General features: G+C 42.9%; 1 long non-coding RNA gene across 1 annotated transcript; it reads right to left on the bottom strand.

The window, feature by feature from the left end:
• Window positions 1-3315: 3315 nt before the first annotated feature.
• Window positions 3316-7620, bottom strand: LOC138167927 (uncharacterized). The gene is made up of 2 exons (XR_011169993.1): window positions 6048-7620; window positions 3316-5308 (listed from the first exon to the last, which is right to left on the bottom strand). It is a non-coding gene; the product is annotated as an uncharacterized lncRNA (long non-coding RNA).
• Between the last annotated feature and the right edge of the window lie 70 nt (window positions 7621-7690).

Genomic DNA, 7690 nt, shown 5'->3' with positions numbered 1-7690 from the left:
ATATGAGGTCCATAATACTCACAGTTGGACACATTGTACCTTGACTCCAACATAGTGATGTCATTTGGGTCCCCTTTGAGAATGAAAGACAGCAACCAACCAACCAACCAACCAACCAACCATTATTATTGTTCAGTCATTTTAGTTGCGTCTGACTCTCTGTGACCCCATTTAGGGTTTTCTTGGCAGAGACACTAGAGTGGTTTGTCATTTCTTTCTCCAGTTGGTTTTGCAGCTGAGGGAACTGAGGCAAACAGGGTCGAGTGACTTGCCCAAGGTCACACAGCTAGGAAGTGTCTGAGGCCAAATTTGAACTCAGGAGGATGAGTCTTTTCACCATTCTGGCCCGACCCTCAATCCACTGAGCCATCTAGCTACCCATAACACTCCTGAGTGAGGTCCAAATCAGGTTAAAATGAAATTGGGAAATAATTAAATAAACAAAAATATAATAAACATAGATAAGGTTAACATGTTTTCTAAGTCAGTATGTGGCCTACAGAGATTCTTATGGAGAGTTTGGCGGCCCCCTTTTCTATTTGAATTTGATGCTGTTATTCTAAATGATTTGTACACTGGTGATCCATGTGTGGAATATGTCACATATACTATTTATGAGATACTAGACCACCATATGCAAGGGGCTTATATTCTTTTAAAAGAGGTATATAATTCCATCTTCTTTTTTCTCCTGCTGGGGATGGAGGTTGATTGCTACTGACTTGGTGTACATACGGTACGTGTTGGGGGCAGACATATTGGCAATATAGTGTATTTTCATTGGCATACAGGGCAGTTGCCTCTGATGCCCTGACTCCTTACCAATTTACGAACCCAATGCCAAATGAGAGAACTGGTCCCAGCCCACGTTCCCTTACAGCTCTGGGAAGTCAGTACATGTTCACTCCCTTCCCAGGTAACAAGTTGAGAGTATCATTCAGTTAGTGGCTAATCAATCTCTTCTTCTCCATATCCCCATCCAACACCCCTTCTATCCCAAACACTGACAGTCAGTAGCAATCAACCTCCATCCCCAAAAGGACAAAAAAGAAGATGGAATTATATACCTCCTTTAAAAGGATATAAACCCCTGGCATATGGTGGTCTAGTGTCACATAAATAGTATATGGGATTCACTCCCTCTTGACTCCAATAGGTGATTAATCCAAACACTTTACTTCCCTGCCATGATGGACTCAGAGAGCATTTACTATACTTCAGATACTTCCCAACTGTTACAGGAATGTAACTTTTTAAGATCTTCCCTGCCCCTAGGTTAAGTGCATGTGGAGCCTGTGGTGGAACACTTGTTTTTCAGGAGATACTTTGTGATTGGGCAGTGGGTCAAGAGGGTTGTTACATTCTCTGAGCCAGGAGAAGGCTATATAAGCCCTGATGGGAGACTTTGTTTTGGGGCTCACTTTGAGAAGTGTTGTGTGATTTGCCCAGAGCGGCGACCCTGGCCAGCCTGTAACCCCCCCCCCCCCCGCCCCCCCCGCCGGCTTTGAAAAACCCAGATGTTGATGCTTCCCTCTCTGGTAACTGACTAGGTATGGATGTAATGGTCAAGACAGTAGGAGGCCTGTCTGCTCGATATGTTTTTCTGTTTTCTTGTAATTTCTGTCTGTACACTCTGAAGTTTGGGGTACTGACTTTCCTCTGAACAAGGTAAATGATATGTTTGATTGATTAAAGTAAGCTTGCGAACCCATTTTGAGTTGCTTTCCTTTAGCAAAGCAGATCCAAGAACCTGTGTTGGCAGCCACCCTGGGGATTCTGGGATGCTTGCTGTTACACCAACCAGAATGGACAAGAGAGCATTCACTATACTTGTGATTGGGATTGTTGAATTCCTAATGAGATGAGACATATCTTTAGATCCTTACCATATTCATCTTCGTCTCTAGCCTTAGATCTTCCATGGCAGCGTGCAGCAATCCTTTTATTTTGTCATATTATGAGTCTTGTCATGCAACTGAAAAAATCCCATGATTTGAGACAAGAAAATTAAAAATAAATCATCCGCCAAGGATTTTTAGGCTTTCATTCTCTCATCTAGATCTAGGTTTCAAGAACAGGGTTGGAAACACTTTCTGAAGTTATCAGCATACTTATCTGTCCATCTGTTTGTGTTTTCCATAGCATCAGCCATTGAATTGTTGTGTTTACGAGGTATGGAGCATACCTGAAAACCTTTTACAAAGTGCTTAATGTAAATCATCTCATTTGATCCCCTTTATCTTATAGGGCAAATTGTTCAAATGTTATTGATCCAATTTAAGGATGAGAACATCAAGGCTCTAACAGGTTCAATAGTTTGTTCAAGGTCACCCCCTCGGAAGGGGCCAGGGCTGAGATGAGAACACACATAGATATTTGGGTCCTAATTCCAGTGCTCCTTCTGCTATATAGAACTATTTCCCTATGTATTACATTTACAATTTCTAAGATTAGATGAAATTTCCACCAGACACTTACCAGTGAAATCAGTTCCAGAAGTGAGACCCAGTAGAATATTCATCCTATTAAAAACAAACCATCACATCACCCACACTCTCACACAGACTGAGAGAAATAAAGAATGTTGGTGATTCTGAGCTAAACAGCTAGAATTTAGAATGTTTTCTGAAGCTGGATTCTGACCGGCGGCATTGTCTCCCCTCTGGAAGCATCATGACAAGTAGATGCATTATGGGATGGGAGGGGTGACTTTTGCCTGCCCAGGCCAAAGACTAAAAGAGAGATAAGTACAGTGGTGTGGGAAGAGAATTTGGACAGGAGTGAAGAGACCTAGATTTCAAACCATGCTCAGTCAATAACTAGCTGGATAATCTTGGGCAAATCACCTCCTGTCTGTGGGCTTACTTCTCTCATCGGTAAACTGAGTGAAGCAGACTAGATGATTTCAGCCCTTTCCACCTCCCACATTCTAGGAATCTATGAACCTGAGATATTTCAGGAGGAGCAATTTCCATTATTTGAGGTGAGAAAGAATTATAGGGGATGAAAGAGTCATCCTGGTAAAATTACACTTTTCTCAGGGCAAATTCAGCATTTTTAGGAGCTCATTCTAAAATTAAATCTTCAATTTTCTGAGATGACTACATCTTGTGTAGATTCTTTGTTCTAAAGTAAGGATGGAAGAGCTCTTCTCCACATTATAATATTCTCCTCCATTTAACAAGGATGCAGTTTGGGTGACAAACATGCTTTTAGAGTGATAGAATTCACAAATTCACAAAGGCATGGAGTGCCAATGCCCCTCACCTCTAAAGATACCCCAGGTACGAGAGACAAAGCAACTGGCAAGGCTACTTCAATAATAACAAAAAATGACAACAGTTATTTAACATCCACCATGCACTAAGTGATTTACAAATATTATCTCCTCTAATCTTCACAGCAATCCTGAGACTTAGGTTGCCATTTTACAGTTGAGGGAACTGATTCCACTCTTGGCAGCACTGAGAATTGTGTTAATTCTCAGCAGGAGTAGACAAGACAGAAAGACTTTATGAAGGTAACACTCAGAAGGTTTTATGATAAATCTTTGAGAAGCCATTGGCAATAAAACTAAGAGTAATCATTTTTGTACAGCTGTAGCATGGTTTTTGCAGAGAGATTCAAATCATTGACCTACAGATCTAACTCATTTCTGTATCATCCCCAGCTCATGAGTCTATAAAGGAAGGACCTTCATATGGTTTGCCCAAGGTCCCTGGATACTGTGACAATGTTGGCTCTTTATCCTGCCATTAAACAGGTCAATCTGTCTCTTCTCAACGTCTTTTGACTTACTTCTTCCTGGGCAATCTTGGGCCTTCCTATAGGACAGTTACTTCCATATGCATCTTCTCTTTTCCTTGGTTCTTCTCCGATGCCTGCTCAATGTAGGGGGCCGGTATTTCTCTCATATTCATCAGATTATTTACATCATCTTCCCTTTGTGACAGCTGTGCCCCAGGGGGAAAACAGCGCCATACAATTTTAGCAAAATGTTTTTAAAATCTAGTCAGCAATGCCGTCATGTCTGATGCCTTTTCAGCTTAGCCCTGGCCTAATGTACCTTAAGGGTTCTCAGTCTTTCACTTGTTGAAATGGCTCTAGGGCTCTGTAATGAGAATGTAAATTTTAAAGATGTTTTTCAGTAGATACTTCTTGATTGGCCAGTGAGTCAATAAGGTTGTTACATTCTCTGAGCCAGGAGAAGGCTATATAAGCCCTGACGTGTAGCTTTGTTTTGGGACTCACTTTGAGAAGTGTTCTGTGATTTGATCTGAATTCTGGGAAGCCGTTGTTGAGAGTCCCCCGGCTTTGAAAAACCCAGATGTGGAAACCCAGATGTTGACTGGGTATGGATGTAATGGTTGGACAGTTTGGAAAGCTGTCTACTTGATCTGTTAATGTCTTGATAATACTGTCTGTATATTCTGAAGTTCGGGTGCTGACCTTTTTCCCCTGAACAAGGTAAACGATACATATCTGACTGATTAAAGTAAGCTTGTTAACCCATTTTGAGTTGCTTTCCTTTATCAAAGCAGATCCAAGAACCTGTGTGAGCAGCCACCCTAGGGACTCCAGGGTGCTTGCTGCTACAGGCTCCAAGGACAGTCATAGGGATGAGCCTAGGGTTTGCTGTGCTCAGCAAACAGAAGGTGTAGACAAGGGTGTCTTTGAGGAGGCAGGATAGTTGAGACTTAAGTGCTGGTCTTGACTCTGCTACTAGCTAGATGTGTTCCCTCAGGCCAGTTACTTCTCTTTGACTGAACCTGAATTTCCTCTTCTGTAAGATGACAGGGTTGGACTTCTATGGTCCCCTCCTGCTCTGTCATTCTTTGGTTCATTCTGAGTCCTGACTGCTTGGAGCTGACTATGTGAGAACCTTTGTGGAAAACTGACAGGAGGTATATTGAAGTCACCATTTCCTTTCCCTGATCTGTGTCTGGTCATGGAAAACCAGACTGTGGACTGGAAACTTTCTTGGTGAGACTTGGTGAGGAACGTATAATGCCTTAGGAGGCACTTTGGTCATTGTTTGGATGAGGCTTCTTTTTCCTTAGGGGTACATCTACTGCAACAACTAGATGTTCCTGTCTACAGGTCGGGGGCATATGCTGGGATTTGTATGCTCAAGATTTCTTCTAAGCTTTCCACTACAGTCTAGGTTGTCCTCTTGAAAGGCAAGAAATAATAATAATTTTGTTGTTGTTGAGTTGTGTTTGACTCTATGATCTTGTGGCCCACACTGTCCACGGAGTTTTTGTGGCAAAGATACTGGGGTGGTTTTTTCCATTTCCTTCTCCAGCAGCTGGTTAAGACAAACAGAGGCGAAGTGAATTACCCAGGGTCAGAAAGTTAGTAAGTATCTGAGGTCAGATTTGAACTCAGGTCCTTCTGACTCCAGAATACTTTATTCATTGGTCTGCCTAGCTGCCATAACAACAATAATGATGGCATTTATATAGCAATTACTGTGTGTAAAGAAGTCACTGTGCTAAGTGTGCTTTACAAATATTATCCTATTTGATTTTCACAACAACCTGGGAGGTAGAGGATATTATTATCTCTATTTCACAGTTGTGGAGACTCAGGCAGACAGAAGTTGAGTGACTTGCCCAGGGTCACACAGCTATTGTGTCTAAAGACTAATTTGAACTCAGGTCTTGCTGGCTTTTGGCCCAGTGCTCTATCCATTGTGCCACCTAGCCAATCTCTCTGTAGAAATGATAGCAACCACGGATTTAGAGTTATAAGTGACCTCACTGGCCAGCCAGTCCGACTCCCACATTTTACGGATGAGAAAACGGAGACCTGGAGAGGTCATGTGATTTGTCTAAGGTCACATAAATTTTAGAGGCAGAATTCAAACCCAAGACTTCTGATTGCAGAGTCAGTGTTCTTTCTACTGTATTCTGATTACATTGCCCTAGCATAATTACATAGGATGGAAAGTTCCTAAAAGGTCCTAATCTCTCCAATGTTCTGGGCAGAATCCAGCCAACACCATTAAGGAAGGTGCCTCCTTCTCTGACCCCTGATGGTCTCACCTTTTCATAATATTCCCCTTCCCTTCCTGCTATGTTGTACCTCCAGGCTCTCCCTGCAGCATGTTCCCCTCCTCTGGGATCCTTGACTCCATCCCAGCATCTCTCCAGGAGTTCCTCTCCCCGTGGTAATTTTTTTTCTCTTGCTCGGTACATTTGGAGACTGTCGGAACTGTTTGGGTAGCTGGTTCAGCTCTCCTTCTCTCCTGAGTAGGTCTTCTTTGAGTAATTCAAATTCCTCTGGCAAAGCTACAGGGGAGAAAAACAGAACAGATTCCCTACCCCTCTGTCATACTTATTCCTCACTGCAAGGGTCAGAGGAAATGACTTGGATGACCCCTGCCCCTCCTTAGAAATGCCTGTTTGTCTTCAAACTTGGAACCCTAAATAGATACAAGGCCTATTCTCTAAACGTCTTCCTGGGTGTCTATAAAAACCTGGTGCAATCCTTAACGATATTACCTAATGAGTCTTCCCTTCCCTAATGCTGTACATTGGGACTGTATAGCCCCAGCTGAAGGGACCCCAAGTCAACAACAATAAACAACAGTGGAGGTGGAAAAGCATTTGATTAGAAGGGCCCCCAGTCTTCTTGTTTAAAAAGCTGACAGATGGGGAGGAGCCCAGTTTCAATCATGAAATAAGACATCAGCCCAAAGGGAAGTGATAGAGAGAAGCAGTTAGAAAGGAAAGAAGAAGGAGAGGGAGAGGAGAAAGGCAGGAAGACACAGTTCAGATGGCCCAGAGATGGAGAGACAGAGGCAAGAGCAGACGGAAAATGTCAAAAGTAGGTTCTCCCTCAGCATAGGTGCAAAGGAAACAGGCATTACAGATGCTGGTTTTTGCCCTAAAGTTTCAGAATACTGTGAGGGAAAAGGCTAGCATTCCTCCCAGGCTAGGCATTTCCCAGGCAGATGATGGTGAGGGACCAAACCTCTCTCTGAAGCTCCTTCAGCCTCTCATGCAGTAGCTGCCTTTCTCTCTCTGAATCCTGGATTTTCTCTCCTTTGAGATGAATGGTGGATAGGATTTTGTCTCAGGACACTTGGGGTGCCTTTAAATTTTCCTTTAACTGATTGATGGTGTTTTCATAGAATGTGCCCTACAGGGAGACCCAAAGGACAATTGGAGGCCCTGGAGAACCTTCTTCATCACAGGGAGGAGGTGGAAGGTCAGGGGGCCCAGTTTGCTCAGCTAGGCCACAGGGACCTGATCCAGCTTCAGAGTCCTCCCCAGACAGACAGACAGACACACCTCTTGGCCCCTTCCCCCCACAAACATACACAGAGACACTTACAGACACATACACAAATATACAATATGCATTCTCCATATATACATACAAACATATAAATAGACAGACACATACACACTAATACATGGACACACACAGACATTCCCACAAAGACACATACACATATACTCTCACAGACACACTTTTAAAAACACAAAGACACACCCAGACATACCACACATATACATAGATACACACAGACATACATACCCATGTAGGCACACGCATACACATCCCTCAGGACATAACTTTGTTAAGGATTAACTGTGCTTACCTACAAGAGTCAAGGCTAATTCTAAAAAAACTCCTTCCTTCCTTCCTTCCTTCCTTCCTTCCTTCCTTCCTTCCTTCC

The sequence above is a fragment of the Petaurus breviceps genome, unplaced genomic scaffold (assembly GCF_028583685.1).
Source record: "Petaurus breviceps papuanus isolate PSGF00001 unplaced genomic scaffold, PetGlider_PUasm1.0 335, whole genome shotgun sequence".
NCBI classification, from domain to species: Eukaryota; Metazoa; Chordata; class Mammalia; order Diprotodontia; family Petauridae; genus Petaurus; species Petaurus breviceps.
Note: the sequence above shows the minus strand (reverse complement) of the source record. Positions and strands in the feature narration are given on the sequence as shown.